Raw genomic sequence first — 18254 nt, forward strand, 5'->3', positions numbered from 1 at the left:
TCTTCCTGGGTATCCTACCATACAGTCCCTTTTCATTCAGATGCCGACGGATAGTACGGGTTGACACTGTTGTACCCTCGGACTGCAGGGCAGCTTGAACTTGTTTGGATGTTAGTCAAGGTTCTTTATCCACCATCCGCTCAATCTTGGGTTGAAATCTCTCGTCAATTTTTCTTTTCCGTCCACATCTAGGGAGGTTAGCCACAGTGCCATGGGCTTCTTGATGACACTGCGCACGGAAAAAACAGGAACATTTAGGTCTTTGGAGATGGACTTGTAGCCTTGAGATTGCTCATGCTTCCTCACAATTTGGTTTCTCAAGTCCTCAGACAGTTCTTTGGTCTTCTTTCTTTTCGCCATGCTCAATGTGGTACACACAAGGTCACAGGACAGAGGTTGAGTCAACTTTAATTCATGTTAACTGGCTGCAAGTGTGATTTACTTATTGCCAACACCTGTTAGGTGCCACAGGTAAGTTACAGGTGTTGTTAATTACACGAATTAGAGAAGCATCACATGATTTTTCAAACAGTGCCAATACTTTTGTCCACCCCCTTTTTTAGGTTTGGTGTGGAATTATATCCAATTTGGCTTTAGGACAATTCTTTTTGTGTTTTTTCATTGAAGACAAATTAAATGAAGATAATAATACCAAAGAATTTGTGATTGCAATCATTTTCAGGAAGAAACTGAGTATTACCTGACAGAATTGCAGGGGTGCCAATACTTTTGGCCACCACTGTATGTACACTTATTCAGTTTAGCTTAGAAGTTCATACAGTAGTCTCTGTTGGTAGTTTACGCGTAGTGATTACTGACCTTTCTTGATCTGAGGTGTCTACTGCTGGTGTGGTAGGCTCACTTTGGGCTACACTACGGTTAGTATGACGTAGCACAGGTAGGCTTGGTAGTCTTCTACGACCTCTTTGACTCACCATGGGCACAACAGATTTGCCGCTAGTAGGGGGTAGATTCTCCTGATCTGCTGCTGATGAGGCATCTGTTTCTGAAGCCGACTGGTCTTCACGAGGACCCAAGGTGTCTGTTGTTTCTCGTGTAGTCATCGGTGGAAATGTCAAGACTGGTGCTATCACTGCCTGGTTTACCTGAGTCCAAGACTGAGGAAATTCTCCTAATACGGTGCGGACCTTCCCTTCAACCTCTTCCATCTGTTGAGGAGTGTCTTGACCTTTACCTCTGTCACACAGTTGATCCAGGCACACCTTCAGGTGGTCTCTAGATACAGCCGCAGAAGTTCTCCCTCCATCTTTAGTAATGAGGCAAACCTTACTGTTATCAAAGTGCGAGGGTAAGATGGTATACGGCTCAGCCTCCCACTGGTCATCCAGCTTATGAGTTCTCCGCTTTCTTTTCAGCACCTGTTCTCCTGGTGACAAGGGAGCGGCAGGGGCTTGCTGATTGTAATCTTTCTCTTGTTGCTGTCTGGCTCGCAATAGACTCTCTTCCACACATAGTTAGACTTTACGGTACTGTAGCTGTCTTTCAGTTTCCCAGTCTGTGTCTGGCTGTACTGCTGCTGGCATTAGGACACCCATGTCCAGGTCGATGGGAAGTTTACCCGGTCTTGCCCGCATCACGTAGGCTGGGGTACAGTTGGTCGAATTCACTGGAATGTGATTGTACAGGTCTACCAAGTCTGGTAACTTCTCGGGCCACTGGTTGCGCTCTTCTAGAGGTACGGTTTTAACAAGTTAATCACCACCTGGTTCATCTTTTCTCACAGACCATTGGTTTGCGGGTGATAAGGTGTTGTCCGAATTTTCTTACAGCCGTACAGGTTACAGAATTCTTGAAATATCTCTGCTTCAAAAGCGGGGCCTTGGTCTGTTAGGACTTGCTCAGGATAGCCATGAGGTCGACAGAAGTACTCTTGAAAGGCTTTAGCAGCTATCCTCGCCGTCTGGTCCTTGACTGGTACAACCACTATGAAATGGGAGTAGTGGTCCACAATCGTTAAGGCGTAGGTGTATCCTGACCGACTCGGAGACAGCTTCACATGGTCCAGGGCCACGATTTCAAGTGGTTGTCTGGTGATGGGTTGTAAAGGGGCTCTCTGGCTACCACGATCTCTTCATCTTAGATTGCATGGGCCATGGTAGTGCATCCTGGCCTGGGGACGAATTGGCTTGACTCAGCAGTTCTTTCCCATGCGGACGGCCGGGTCACTGTCCTGCGCTTCTGCCCATCCATGGTGGGGCAATGGGTTGAAAGAGACTTCTTGAACAGCCGACTGCTTGTTTTTCATACAATGGGAGCATTGGGAAGCACCCTGGCGGTGGAACGCAGGCATCTCAATTTCTTCAAGATCTTCCAAATCTTCTCCCATGTCTGGTAAGTTCGGCATGCGGGACAAAGCATCGGCATTGGAGTTCTTGCTTCCCGCCCGATATTTGATCACAAACTCGTAGTTAGACAGCCGAGCCATCCATCATTGCTCTAGGGCACCAAGCTTCGCAGTCTCCAGGTGCGTCAGCGGGTTGTTATCCGTGAAGATTGTAAATCTGGAGGAGGCGAGGTAGTGTTTGAACCTCTCAGTCACTGCCCAGACTATGGCCAGGAACTCCAACTTGAAGGAACTGTAGTTGGTGGGGTACCTTTCAGTAGGGCGAAGCTTCCTACTGGCATAGGCGATGACCCTCTCTTTGCCTTTCTGCATTTGAGACAACATGGCTCCCAACCCAACATTGCTGGCATCTGTATACAGGATAAACGGCTGACCGTAGTCGGGGTAAGCCAGGATTTCATCTCCCGTGAGAGCTAGCTTCAAGTGATTGAAGGATTCTTCCACTCTGTCGTCCCACTCAATCGGAGGGCTCTTGGTCTTTGCCTTTTTGGAGTGGCCCACCAAGAGGTCCTGAAGGGGAGCGGCTATCATGGTAAAGCCCTTGATAAATCATCTGTAATAGCCAACCAACCCTAGAAATTGTCATACCTCACGAATGGTAGTTGACTTCTGCCAGTCCTTGATGACGGTGACCTTGTCCGGGTCTGGTGCCACACCTTCTGCGCTCACCACATGGCCTAGGTATTGTACCTTGGGTTTAAGGAGATGACATTTGGACGGCTTCACCTTGAGACCAAAGTTGGATAGGGCTTCAAATACCTCAGCCAGGTGTTTCAAATGGTCTTCATAGGTTCTGGAATAGACAATGACATCATCCAGTTATAACAGTACCGTTTCAAAGTTCTTATGCCCAAGGCAACATTCCATTAACCTCTGGAACGTTCCAGGGGCGTTGCACAGCCCGAATGGCATACAGTTGAACTCACATAAGCCCATTGGTGTAGTGAATGCGGTCTTCTCCTTGTCTGCCTCTGCAACGGGAACCTGCCAGTACCCACTGGTGAGATCTAGGGTCGAGAAGTATTTAGCTGATTTTAGGGCAGCTAGCGACTCCTCAAAACGCGGCAAGGGATAGGCGTCTTTATGGGTAATGCGATTGATCTGCCTATAGTCGACGCACATACGCATGGTACCATCCTTCTTTTTGACTAGTACCAAGGGGGCTGCCCAGGGCCTACAACTATCCCTTATTACTCCTGCCTCTTTCATTTCTCGCAACATGCTCTTGGCACACTGGCAGTGAGGACAGGACGGTCTCTCTTTAATATGGGGGTGGTCTCCTGTAGGGATATGGTATTGGATCCCTTTTACTTGCCCAAAATCCAGGGGGTTTTTACTGAATACCCTTTCGTATTCCTGAACTACCCGGTAGACCCCATCTTTCTGATGTGAAGGGGTGGAATCAGTACCAATATGCAGTTTCTGACACCAGTCCTCCAACTGTCCCGAGGAGCTGTTGTCCTCCGTGGCTTCAGACTGGTCCAAGGGTTCTACAAACAGGATGTAAGATCCCTGGCGGCATGCTGGCATGGCTTACCACCTCCCACCACCTCCCTTACCTATCAGTTCAGACTGCACACGTTGCTCCAGTACCTGCTGCGTCTCTTGTCTGATTTCTTAGGGCAGCGGCGCAGTTACTGCCTGATTCTTATAGTTACTGTGTGCGCACTCCTAATGCCTCCTAAGCCTATTGCTGTGAGTCACTGAATACTTAACCCCCCTCCACCCAGTAGGAGGTGCCTGAGCAACACTTTCTTACAGTGTGTTCTGTGCAACTGAGTTGCCAGGTCCTGTCCTGTATCTTGTCTGTTTCCGCCACCCTAGGTGCTGAGTTCCCAGGCTCGTTCCTGTATCTTGTTCCTGGTTCAGTTCCTGTCTGAACTGTGTCCTAGCCCGTTACCTGTTTGTCTCTATGTCCGAACCTTCCCTTTTCCTGCAGTGTCTGAACCTGCACCTAACTCCAACTCGTTGTCTCTGTACTTCTGTTTGTGAGTCTTATGTCCACTCGCTACTTCATAGTAAGTACCTTGTGTGTATCTGGTTTTGCTTGTTCCATTTCCCTGCCTCCGTATCTACCTCTTGTGTTCTAACTATCTTCCTGTATTTTCCAGTCTGTTCCATGTGAACAGAACCCTGTCCTGTCTGCCTGCACCTTCTGCTCTGTTCTGCTTGTCCACTGCACCTGCGGTTTCTCTCTGCTCTGCTTGCCCACCGCATCTGCGGTTTCGCTCTGCTCTGCTTGTCCACCGCATCTGCGGTTTCGCTCTGCTCTGCTTGTCCACCGCATCTGCGGTTTCGCTTCGCTCTGCTCTGCTTGTTCACTGCACCTGCGGTTTCACGTCGCTCTGCTCTGCTTGTTCACCGCACCTGCGGTTTCGCTCCGCTCTGCTTGTTCACTGCACCTGTGGTTTCACTCTGCTCTGCTCGTTCACCGCACCTGCAGTTTCGCTCCGCTCTGCTCTGCTTGCTCACTGCACCTGCGGTTTCGCTCTGTCCTGCTTGTTCACCGCACCTGCGGTTTCGCTCTGCTCTGCTTGTTCACCGCACCTGCGGTTTCGCTCTGCTTGTCCACCACACCGGCGGTTTCGCTCCACTTTGCTTGTCCACCGCACCTGCGGTTTCGCTCCGCTCTGCTTGTCCACCGCACCTGCGGTTTCGCTCCGCTCTGCTTGTCCACCGCACCTGCGGTTTCGCTCCGCTCTGCTTGTCCACCGCACCTGCGGTTTCGCTCCGCTCTGCTTGTCCACCGCATCTGCGGTTTCGCTCCGCACTGCTTGTCCACCGCATCTGCGGTTTCGCTCCGCTCTGCTTGTTCACCGCATCTGCGGTTTTGCTCTGCTCTGCTTGTCCACCGCACCTGCGGTTTTGCTCTGCTCTGCCCCGCTTGTCCTCCGCGCCTGCGGTTCTGCTCTGCTAGTCCACCGCACCCGCGGCTCTGTTCCTGTATCCCAGACTGTACTGGTCCCTATCCAGCCTGCGTTCATACCTGCCAGTATCTGCCTGTCTGCATACCAGCCGTGCCTGCCAGTACCCGCTTGTCTGCATACCAACTATGCCTGCCCGTTCCTGCATTCCCCGGTGTGGGTCAACAGCTGTGACCGGGGACTGACCTGTAGTAGCACCTGGTCCCTCTGCTCGGTTCCTCCCTGGTTCACGGAGTCGACTGAGCCGCCATGCGACAAGTTGATACTTAGTGACGCCCCTCCAGGCACTCCTCGGTTCATGGTCCAGTGGGATCACTAACACTGGATTGCATTATTACTAACAGTAAAGAGCTTTGCTACTGTAGCGTACCTGGGTAAGTTGGCCTCTTTTTCCCCACAATTTAATACTTTAAAATTTAATATCGAGCTGTCAGGATAGTGGGTCTGCTGTCAGAGTAAATGGGCTCTACTAAGGTCTGGCAGTCTTGACCTCTGATACCCATGGCTGCCCTGCACCATATCATCATTTCACTCTTGGGGGGTAGCACAATGGGGTATGGGTCACAAAACTACCTGTTGTCTTTGCATGAGTGCTCTAATCTCTTTGTGCAGAGCTCGCTGTTGTCCCGAGTTGGCGGTTTCAGCTACCTGCTGTAACAACACAATTATCTCACCAAGACAGTTTTCAATAATGTTTGTACCTAAGGTGATCATGGGATTGCATTCATGTTTATCAATATCCACAATTATCATACCCTGTGATTCAAGTTCCACTCTCCCCACCTTAATGGTCACCTCATTATACCCCACCTGAGGCAAGGTCTGACCGTTACTTGCTACTATAGTCAAGTCATCATCAGGGCGATGGGTAAGGTCAATGTCCACCCAATAGTGTTTGTAAAGGACATGGGGCATCGTGGTCACTTGGGAACCAGTGTCCAAGAGAGCGTTCAATGGAATGCCATCAATCACGACGGGCAGGAACGGCAGTCCCCCTACGTACTTGTCTCTCCAGTTGTGTGGACCAGGCTGCTTTACTCCTGGGGGTTGGCCTCTGCCCCAGGGGTCGTTCGTTTAATGGACACCACTTTGTGATGTGACCCACCTTGTTGCAGCGTCGGCAGATAGGCCGCACGGTCGGGTCGTAGCAGTCGGTGCCTCTTCCTTTGGTGCGGGTGGATGGGATCCTCTTCTGTCGTCACCACGGTAGGTCATTCAGACTTAAGGCCAGGTGGATCTTCTCTGTAGGGGAAGACACTTGCAGAGACTGCACTGTTCTTGCCAACACAGCCATACTTCTGGTTAGTTCTTGTACCTGTAGGCGTAAGTCTGCAGAGGGTTCGTTACTCAGTGTCAGGGCATCAGCCTCAACGGGTTTCTGGGGCAAAGACACTGCCTCCTGGTGGTAGAGTATTGCTGGGCGTTTAGTGGGTGCGGTGTGGCTAGGGGTCATCTCTCGTAGCACATGGATTGCCCTGTCCTTAAATTGAGAAAATTTCATGTCAGGGTTTTGTAAGGACATTATACGCAATTGGGTCTTATGCATGGTAGACAGCAGTCCTTCTATAAATTGCTCTGTTAATAGCCTGTCCTCTTCCTGCATGCTGTAATGATCAATCTGCTTAATGGCTCGCAGCGCCTCCTGTAGGTTGAGGGAATAGTCTCTCACACTGTCTTGCACCCTTTGTTTGCAGCCAAAGAACCGCAATTTTATTTCTGCCGCAGTGCGAGTATCAAAAGTGACTTGTAGCTTTGTTAAGATGTGCTTGACTGTCCATTTATCAGTGTCCGGCCAGGACTTAACTTACCTCTGTGCGGCACCAGTTAGCTGACCGATTAGAATGCTTCGGCCAAGGGGTAAACGTCAAACAGGATACGCAGTCTCTCTTTGAAATCGCTAAGGGTATGCGACTCCCCTGAGTATTGTGGTAACCAGGCCGCTCCTGGGATGTATGGCATAGACAGTGGCATTATTGGGGCTGCGGCAGCATCTGCTGTTGGAGCTTCGCCTAAGTTGGGCATCTTTCTCCCCTCCTAGTTCACCCTTGCCGGGGTAGGACTCACCGCTCCAGATGCTTATGTTGTCGCTCCTTGCACAGCCGGTCACCGAGACTGCGCTGCTGGTCACTGTACAGCCGCACTCTTGTTGCACAGCTTCTCACGCTTGTGCTGTATTCACAGAGCTGCAGCAGCTGGGATCGTCGGATGAATGGATCACTCGGTACGGGGCTCCGGCAGCTGGATGGATGGGATGGATGAGATCTCAGAGACAGAGCTGCAGCTGCTGGATGGATCGGATCACACAGCCCTCTGCAGGGGGAAAGGACAATCTCCCCCCCTCCAGTCTGATGCAAGGGGAAGGCTGGCACCTTTCAGCCTGAGTGACAGACAACTCTGGCACAGTCTATGCAAGTGGGAGGGGCCTATTTTGGCGCAGTTTCTGAGGCTCCGCCAGCAATGGGACACCCCACATATCATTAACTCCGCACTTGCTACAGTAATGGCTGCAGTTTATATAGTTATACACAGTCTTTGTGGCACACAGGACCCAGTTAATGGGGTCAGTAAATCCTGTTCGTGATGCCAGTTGCAGCGGCCGTGAGGGCCTTGGGTACTCGGTAGCCGGGTCGGCAGTCTTCCAGGAAGGTCACGGTGGCAGTGGCCCAGCTCCGTGGCCCTGGCCGAGCAGATGAAGAGAGAATTTACAGGGGATTTGTAGTCTTCATGTGACGCCACCTGTGGTGCCTGGTCAGGGATGACCAGCGCTGCTGTGTGGGCCCTGGGGGTAGATGGTATAGCAGCTGAGATGAAACACTTCCCACAGACGAAGCAGGCTCCCAGGGACTGAGAAAGCTAATATGAAGGATGGCGGCAGGGGAAGCAGGGTGCAGAGAGCAGGGCGGCAGCAGTGATGATAGTCACGGTGGTAGGTGCAGAAGAAGAAGAAAGACACGAGGAATGCAGTCCGGTTACCTTTACTGCAGAGAAAGCTGTGGAGTCCGGGGCACTGGTCACTAGGTCCAGGAGGGTCCGGTCAGCTGGAAGCAGTTGGAGTCCGCCCCGTCAGGTGGGTTTGGAGGCCTGCCTGCTGTGCTTCTCCGATGCGGGCCCCGCTGACTGTGAGCTACCCTGCGGTCCCTCTTCTTCACTCCTGCTCTAAACTCCGTACTAGCAGGTAAATTCTAAAAAGTTCATTTTTTTTATCATTAAAGTACACTTTGCACCACATCTTGACTGAAAAAAAACAGAAATGTAGAAATTTTTTCAAATTTATTAAAAAAGAAAAACTGACATATCACATGGTCATAAGTATTCAGACCCTTTGCTCAGTATTGAGTTGAAGCACCCTTTTGAGCTAGTACAGCCATGAGTCTTCTTGGGAATGATGCAACAAGTTTTTCTCAACTGGATTTGGGGATCCTCTGCCATTCTTCCTTGCAGATCCTCTCCAGTTCCATCACGTTGGATGGTGAACGTTGGTGGTCAGCCATTTTCAGGTCTCTCCAGAGATGCTCAATTGGGTTTAGGTCAGGGCTCGGGGTGGGCCAGTCAAGAATGGTCACAGAGTTGTTCTGAAGCCACTCCTTTGCTATTTTAGCTGTGTGCTTAGGGTCGTTGTCTTGCTGGAAGGTGAACCTTCGGCCAAGTCTGAGGTCCAGAGCACTCTGGAAGAGGTTTTCATCCAGGATATCTCTGTACTTGGCCGCATTCATGTCTCCTTCAATTGCAACCAGTCATCCTGTCCCTGCAGCTGAAAAACACCCCCATAGCATCATACTGCCACCACCATGTTTCACTGTTAAGATTGTATTGGGCAGGTGATGAGTAGTGCCTGGTTTTCTCCACACATACCGCTTAGAATTATCACCAAAAAGTTCTATCTTTGTCTCATCAGCCCACAGAATCTTATTTCTCATAGTCTGGGAGTCCTTCATGTGTTTTTGAGCAAACTCTATGCGGGCTTTCATATGTCTTGCACTGAGGAGAGGCTTCCGTGGGGCCACTCTGCCATAAAGGCCTGACTGGTGGAGGACTGCAGTGATAGTTGACTTTGTGGAACTTTCTCCCATCTCCCTACTGCATCTCTGGAGCTCAGCCACAGTGATCTTGGGGTTCTTCTTTACGTCTCTCACCAAGGCTCTTCTCCCACGATTGCTCAGTTTGGCTGGATGGCCAGGTCTAGGAAGACTTCTGGTGGTCCCAAACTTCTTCCATTTAAGGATTATGGAGGCCACTGTGCTCTTAGGAACCTTTGAGTAATGCAGAAATTCTTTTGTAACCTTGGCCAGATCTGTGCCTTGCCACAATTCTGTCTCTGAGCTCCTTGGAGCTCATGATTCTCATTTGGTTTGACATGCACTGTGAGCTGTGAGGTCTTATATAGACAGGTGTGTGCCTTTCCAAATCAAATCCTATCAGTTTAATTAAACACAGCTGGACTCCAATGAAGGAGTAGAACCATCTCAAGGAGGATCACAAGGAAATACACAGCATGTGACTTAAATATGAGTGTCTGAGCAAAGGGTCTGAATACTTATGACCATGTGATATTTCTGTTTTTCTTTTCTAATAAATTTGCAAAAATTTCTACATTTCTGTTTTTCAGTCAAGATGGGGTGCAGAGTGTACTTTAATGAGGAAAAAATGAACTTTTTAGAATTTACCAAATGGCTGCAATGAAACAAAGAGTGAAAAATTTACAGGGGCCTGAATACTTTCCGAACCCACTGTACATGTCAATAAAACTGCATACTTTCTTACTGCATGGTCTGGGGCACTCTTTATCTCACAGTTTTACTGACTAGTTCAGCTCTTTTCAGCTCAGAATTTTACATTTTTGGCTGCACAAGTTTGTCTGGTGCTGATGCTGGCTGTGCTGCAAAGCTAAGGCTTTGTTCATACATTGCTTTTTTTGCTGATTTTTCTTCTTTAGGCAAAACCTGCTCCCTAATTTGTGAAACCGAATTTGATCAAATTATTTAGAGGGAAAAGTTTTTTATGTCTGAAAAAATAGTGACTATTCTGAACAAAAAAAAGCTGAATTCATGAATGAAGCGAAGCCGTAAACTAAGGTTACATGAGATCATAAAAAACATAACAAAATTGCAAATGTAAAAACAGCGGGGGAAGTTGAATTGGTCGGGCATTGTTTACTTACTGTACATTGGTAGGGCATTGAGTTGGCCAAGCATTGTTCGCTTTCGCACACTGGTAAGGCATTAAATCGGTCAGGCATTGTTTACTTTTACACATATCACTAATTTAACTAAATTGTACAAACATCCATGCTTATGTGAGGATACCAAGACATTATGGTTTAAACTTGGAAAAAATCATAAAATTAAATGGGTTTCACATCTTGCAATACCTGAGTTTTTTTCACCCAAAACGCTGCAAAAACTGACTGCTGAATTTTTGCACTTACTCATTGCTTTCTATGTGTGAAAAAATGATGCAAAAATGCTGAAAGAATTGACATGCTGCAGTTTGCAAAAATGCAGCAGGTTTCCAATTCAGTCAGGAAAAAAAACTAGCGTATGCATGAAATTTTTGAAATCTCAGCTTTTGCTGGTACTGTAAAAAGCAGATTTTAATTTGCATCAAAAAATGCAGCGAAAAAGGCAACTTATAAACATAGCCTAAGGCTATGTTCACACACGTTGTGTTTTGCTGCGTATTTTACACCAGATTTTTATGCAAATTTTCAGCTGCATCTAGCAGCAAAGTCTATGAAAAACCAGAATACTCTGTTCACACGTGTTGCTTTTTGTTTGCTGTGTATTTTCTGCCTTGCTTGCGTATTTGGAAAATAGAGCATGTCACTTATTTCAGCATTTCTGCAGCAGAAATCACACCTGCGTTTTTGCAGCGTTTTTTCACCGATAGAAAGTAATGGGTGGTCAAAAAAAACGCAGCAAAAAACTAAACAAAACCTGCGTTTTTTATGCAGCTGTTTTCCTGCCAGAGAAAAGTTAGCAGCAGAAAGAAAAAAAAACACAGTATGTGTGAACATAGCCTAATTGTTCAGAAGGGCTTGCTGGGTTTCTTTAAATGCAAAAAGGAGGGCTATTTTTAATTTTTTAGATTAACTTTTGATTGTAGTGTGAATGAATGCCCTAAGTATTACTTTGGTTTCCATAATTGCTTCTAATAAGTTTGAATAACACTGAAACATTCCTATAACCCGTCCTCTTAAAAAAAAAAAAATACAAATAATAAGTAACTATGTTTTAAAAAGAAAGGGAACAAACATATTATTCGTGTATGTACTTACAATAAAATAAAATTACATCTATGAAACATTTCCTTTAAAAGTTTGCTGACATATTTACTCCATTTTTACGTGAGTCACATTGATTGAATTGCTTAGTAGCTCCTGCAATTTTGCATTCGGCTTTTATACCCATAAGATAATTACAGTATAATGCTAATTTCCTTAAAGAAATACAATTCTAAAAATTTTAAATTTAAAAGAAACATTTTCAAATGCTCCTTAGGGTTCATTGTCAGTATAATTGTTGTGTTTGAAAACTAGAAATATGCATGTAATTTACCTAGTTTTGCTGTGAGTAGTGAGGATAGTACTGTAGTTGATTCTCTAGAAGGAAAACTTCAATTTGCTATTTGATTAAACTTAAGTGAGTAAAAAAATGTATTGTGCTTATATGGAACCAAAAAACGCCATAAAAAGCAGGAGCCCCAGAGTCTCCGTTTTAACAAGGACCAGCTGAAAAGTGAAGGCAAGGCACATACAAACCATCTTATGTCTGCCAAATCATTTCCTGGCCCCCAAAAAACCCCTCTTGTTTCCTCTCATGCAGGCCAAACATGGCACGGCACCAAGGGATTTCTAAATGGAATCAATTGCACTTGTTACCAACTGAGTTCTCTTTCATTCTTATGTTACCAAGGAATAGATGCTCAGCTGCAAGCAATTACAATGAAGAGTTACTGAGTAATGGCTTCCAGACTGCTCCATGATGGCAAATTAATTGAAAGAGACAATTTAAGAGTTTAAACCATGTAAATGCATTTCTTACTCTGTCAGAGAGTGACGTTTCTCGATGCTAAGGGTTAGGATGTTAAGAGATGATAAAGACATAATAGAGGCTATTTACTTTGCTTTGCTGAAAATTAGTTTTAATTAATCAAAGGTAACAATGTATACTTTGCATGGGAAGCTCAATATGTTCAGCACCTGTTTTCTATATGTGCAAATACCATCATAGGATATAACTTTTTCTTTTTTTTTTCTAGCTACGAAAAGGTTATGGAGAATGTTTAGAGTTTGGAATGGATGAGTCAGAAATTGGATTGTGTGAATTATACTGTATATACATTTTTTTTTGCTTGTTCTTTAGAATAGAACATATCATATGGATTTACAAACTCGTTATATACTGTAATTGCCTGGCAGTGCACGTGTTTATTATGAATATCATTTTTTAAAGCTGTGGTCAGCAGGACTGATGCCAGGACATTGTGTAACGCTAAAGAGGACTTAGTCAACATGTGCACTTGATTCGAACTTGTTAGGTGTAGATCTAAAAAGAGGACTTTATTTTTTTCTTATCTACAGTATATAGTGACATAGAACTTCTGTTTCGTGTTTCAGAATGTCCATTCTAAAAAAAATCCCAGCTTTATTAATTGTGGTAACCATAGACTAGTATTTTGGCTCCTATTATAAACTCTCCTGGATTCATATGGAATTGTTTAAAAAATAATATTGGTTGCCTTGAGAAGAACTCAATGTATAATTTCTCAATCCTAGGGAAAATACAAACTATGAAGAATTTGGGGTTGGATTCACAAGATTGATAGACATGTTTATGATATGCAAATGATGAAAAATATAAGAAACATTTTCAAAACAACTCTTATCCATTGCCAGGCCATATGTTGCTCATGCTGCTGTGAGCAGTGTGGGTGGCCTAAATGTGCTACCATGGCCTTCAGCGTCTCTGGACTTATTTCCCATCAAGCAAGTCTGGGACGTCATTAGATGGTAACTGCAAAGGGAGCTGCCAGAAGTGGATCTTGATGATTTGCCCAAATGCATTCAGTGTGCCAAAACATTTCTCAGACAACCATTAATGACCTAATTGATAGCAGCAAAGGTGTGTGAGTGTGGGTATTTCTGCGTGTGGCGCTCATACTCGGTACTGAATAAATTAAGATGTTTTGAAAATTTTGCTTCTATTTTTCATCATTTGCATGTCACTAGCATGTCTAAAGAACATAAGATTTCTACAATTTTATAACTTTTCTATCTTGGTCTTGCAATTTTGGTATTGATGAATGTAAACTGAGCTGCTTTAATTGTGTAAAGTGTGTTTTTTGCTTCATCTACCAAACTTTTGATACTTCTACTAATTAACCATTTTATTTGATTTATGAAAGGGGAACCTTATTAGTTATCACATGTAGGATCTGTCTTGCTTAACACCATTCATATTTATATAATTGAATATGGATTGAAAGGCAAATAGAGTTTTATAAGCAATAATTGTATTACGATAGCAGAAAAAAATATATATTTATGTAGCAAGCTCTTGAGTATTAAAAACATTGACATCTCAGAAGCTATAAACTTCCATAGCGCTCTGTTCACTCAGCATATCATAATCCTTTACGTGCAAGTAAAATGATTAGTTCTTACTTATCAATAAGATAATGAATTGTTACTGTATAATGCCTTATAAAAGTAACATCAGAAAATAACGTCATGAATAAAGAAGAAGGTAATTAATCTAACTGATAAGAACATTGCTAATTGAAAAAGAGAAGGAAAGTATTCAACATCATAAAAATGATAATTAATGTGAGTAGTATAGTTTAGGCATATATTTATAGGTAGAGGATTTTTTGCTTATTTTTGGTGAGGAATCCACACATGTAATGTACAAAAAAAGTTTGGAAAAGTACAATTTATTCTTTAGGCATAGAGGATGGAAATGAAAAATGATATTATTAAACAATAACATTATCGTTCTGGTTTAATAACATTGTCTGGGGAGTATATATGCCTGGTTTCTTGTATCTACCATTGTAGATACTGATGATTAGGATCTGTGAGAGGGAATACTCCTCCCACAACTAATTAAGTATAAGGTATAAAAGTTTCTACATGTCACTATTTCTTTTACACCTGATGAAGACTCATAGAAGTTGAAACGCATTGTGTTTTTAAAAAGTTTTTTATGGTAAATGTGGTTTGACAGTAACATCTGTTTTTAAAACCAATAAATCTAATATGGATATATGGACTGTCTGATCTCCACATTCAAACGGAAGCACCATCCCAAGTTCTTCTTTCCTTGTATACCCCCACGTGGGCTGGCTTCACGGCCAGGAAAAGCACACTACCACGGCATTGGGTGAGCAGCATACCGAAAGAGAAACTCCAGTCATCTTCTAAATTTTCTGTCAGTGTTGTGTCTGTCCAGCACAACCATTTTGGGTGAGTTCATTACATACACTTCACCTCTCTACAGTGTTACAATTAATTACTACACTCAGGCAGCGCTCTCCGTTCTTTTTCCTCCTTCTATCTTCTCCTGCCAAGGACAAAAAATAATTATAGAAACTTAATAAAGAAAGAGACACTTTAGAAAAGGATATTATGGTCATAAGAATAGAGAGAACAAGACAAAGAGGAAGACCAACAACTTGATGGTTTGATACTATCAAGATAACAGTGAAGTAGACCCTGGTGGACCTATCTAGGCTCGCACAAGATCAATATTCCTATAGATCGTTCATCCATCAAGGCACCATGGCTCGAGATTGAGCTGAAGGCAGTTAAAAGATATAAAATAAAGTAATTTTAAAAAACCTTTTTTCCAATAGTTCAAGTTTATTCAATAGAAACCACATGATATAAAATATGTTACGGATCCGGGTGGTGAAACCTCTGTGCTGTGATACAAGGAGGGACCAGAGTGGTGTAACTAAGGGCCTACCCGGACCGACCCTGGCCACACGGCGGCTTAGTCGACTCCGTGAACCAAGGAGGGTCTGCAAAGGTGAATCAGGTGCCACTCTGGGACCGACCTCGTGTGAAAGCAGGCGACTCCCACGGGACTGATGGCCGAAGCCGACAAGCACAGCTGATGAGCAAAGCTGACAGACAGGCAGGTGATGCGGGTAGACAAGCAGTCGGGCACGGCAGATGGACCGGCAGGCGGGCATGGCTGATAGACAGGCTGGCGAGCACTGCTGATAGACAGGCTGGTGGGCACGGGAACCTGAGGGCTGGAGAGAGTGTTAACACACAAACAACAACTTTGCACAGGCACTTCCATTATGGAGGTGCCTAAAGTAGGGGCAGCCCTCCAGCCATTGGCTGGGGACTTTTAGGGCGGCGCGCGCGTCCCCTTTAAGAGGAAGGGAGCACGCGCTCGTGCCCTAAGAACAGAGGCCGGGGATCCACGCTCAGTGTGCGCACCCCGGTCAGACGCCGCGAAGAAGACAGGGGGAGGAGCAGAGGACGCCGGAACTGGAGCCGCGGTGGTGAGTAGATCGGCGTCTCTGTCGGGCAGGAGGCTGAGATGCTGACCCTGCAGTGCCGCCCCCCTTTACGCCCCCTCCTCTTCAAACCTGCAAGAAATTTTTCAAGAAGAAGAGGAGCATGTATGTTCTCCCTGGGCTCCCATGACCTCTCCACAGGACCAAATCCCTTCTAATCCACAAGAGAAAAGGTTTTTCCTCTTACCCTCTTGGTAGCCAGAATGTTCTCTGCCTCAAAAACGTCCTCAGCGCTGACTTGAACTGGAGCGGAACCCGGATCATCAGAGAAAGGATTGAGGACAATAAGTTTGAGGAGTGATACATGGAAGGAGTTGGGGATCCGTAATGAGGCAGGAAGTTTCAATTTGTACGCCACCGGATTAATTTGGCTCAGGATCTCGAACGGACCAATGAATCGAGGACCCAACTTGTAAGAAGGCATCTTGAGGCGAACATACTGTACTTAGAGGAAAGCCAGACCTTGTCTCCCGGATGGAAAAGAGGTGGATTCAGATTTCTCTTATTAGCGTGTCTCTTCATCCGCTCAGAGGACTGTAGAAGCGCAGATCTAGCGTCTTCCCAAATCACCGAAAAGTCACTGATGAGAGACTCTGCGGCAGGATTGTCCACTGAAGAGGAGACGGCAAACGGAATTCAGGGGTGTTGACCGTAAACCACAAAAAAACGGAGACTTAGCAGAGGACTCACTCGCATGGTTGTTATAAGAAAACTCGGCCCAAGGCAAAAGTTCTAGGCAATCGCTATGGTGAGCGTTAACAAAGTGCCAAAGAAAACTGGTGAGGATCTGATTAATATGTTCCACCTGACCATTGGACTGAGGATGATAGGCTGAAGAAAAGTCAAAAGTGACATCCAGCAACTTGCACATGGCTCTCCAGAAGCGAGAAGTGAGCTGAACTCCTCTATCCGAGACAATATGGAGGGGTAAGCCATGGAGACGAAAGATGTGACGGATGTAGTCCTTAGCCAGCACAGGTGCGGACGGAAGACCAGGCAAAGGAATGAAGTGAGCCATCTTGGAGAAGTGGTCAGTGACCACCCATATGACAGTAGAACCGGCAGATATCGGAAGATCAGTGATGAAGTCCATAGCAATGTGTTGCCAAGGAGTAGAAGGCACGGGAACAGGAAGAAGACGACAAGCTGGAAGGTGCCTAGGTATCTTGGTACGGACACAGGAGGAACAAGCCGAGACAAACTCCGCAACATCCTTGCGTAGGGTGGGGCACCAATAATGTCGGGCAATAAGCAGAAGCGTCTTCCTTTGGCAGGCATGACCAGCCAGTTTGGGCGAATGACCCCAGAATAAGACCCTCCTCCGATCCTGAGCCGCCACAAAGGTCTAACCAGGAGGAAGATGAGACAGGCCAAACGGAGCAACAGACATTATTCTGGAGGGATCAATGATGTGTAGAGGCTCCTCTTCTTGGTTGGTAGACAGGAAAGAGCGGGATAGAGCATCAGCTTTAATATTCTTATCTGCCGGGCGGTAAAGGAGAGTAAAGCTGAAACGAGCAAAGAACAGAGACCATCTGGTCTGACGCGGATTTAGTCTTTGGGCGGTCTGCAAGTAAGCGAGGTTTTTATGGTCAGTGTAGATGACCACCGAATGCAGGGCCCCTTCAAGCAGGTAGCACAACTACTCCAGTGCTAATTTGATGGCCAGCAGTTCTCAATCCCCTATGGAGTATTGCGCTCGGACAGAGAAAAGAGTTTGGAGAAGAAGCCGCAGGACACCATTCACCCGGACGAGGATTTCTGGGTGAGCACTGCTCCGGCCCCGGAGGAAGAGCCATCAACCTCCAGAAAGAACTGTTTATTGCAATCTGGACGATGTATCACTGGAGCGGAGGAAAAGGCTTGCTTAAGAGAGACAAAGGCACTTTCCACCTCGGAAGTCCATTCCCTGGGATTTGCCCCTTTACGGGTGAGAGCAGAGATGGGAGCAGTCCGGGAGGAAAAATGAGGAATGAAGAGGCGGTAATAGTTAGTGAATCCCAGAAACCTCTAAATAGCCTTCAACCCCTCAGGTCGGGGCCACTTTAAGATGGCAGACACCTTCTCGTGATCCATCCGCAGTCCAGTCTCAGAGATGATATACCCCAAAAATGGTAGGGAGGTCTGCTCAAAGACGCATTTCTCGTACTTAGCATACAGGCGATTCTTCCGGAGCCTCAGCAGTACCTGACGAACATCCCTCAGATGAGGGGGCAGATCAGGAGAGAACACCAAGATATCGTCCAGATACACCACCACGCAGGAATACAGGAGATCTCGGAAGATGTCGTTCACTAACTCCTGGAAGACGGCTGGAGCATTACAGAGACCAAAGGACATCACGCGGTACTCGTAGTGACCATCCCGAGTGTTGAATGCCGTCTTCCACTCATCTCCCTGACGAATCCAGACCAGATTGTACGTCCCACGAAGAT

This window comes from Phyllobates terribilis, unplaced genomic scaffold (genome assembly GCF_046119375.1).
Source record: "Phyllobates terribilis strain yellow unplaced genomic scaffold, ASM4611937v1 Scaffold_4__5_contigs__length_816908805, whole genome shotgun sequence".
Taxonomy (NCBI): domain Eukaryota; kingdom Metazoa; phylum Chordata; class Amphibia; order Anura; family Dendrobatidae; genus Phyllobates; species Phyllobates terribilis.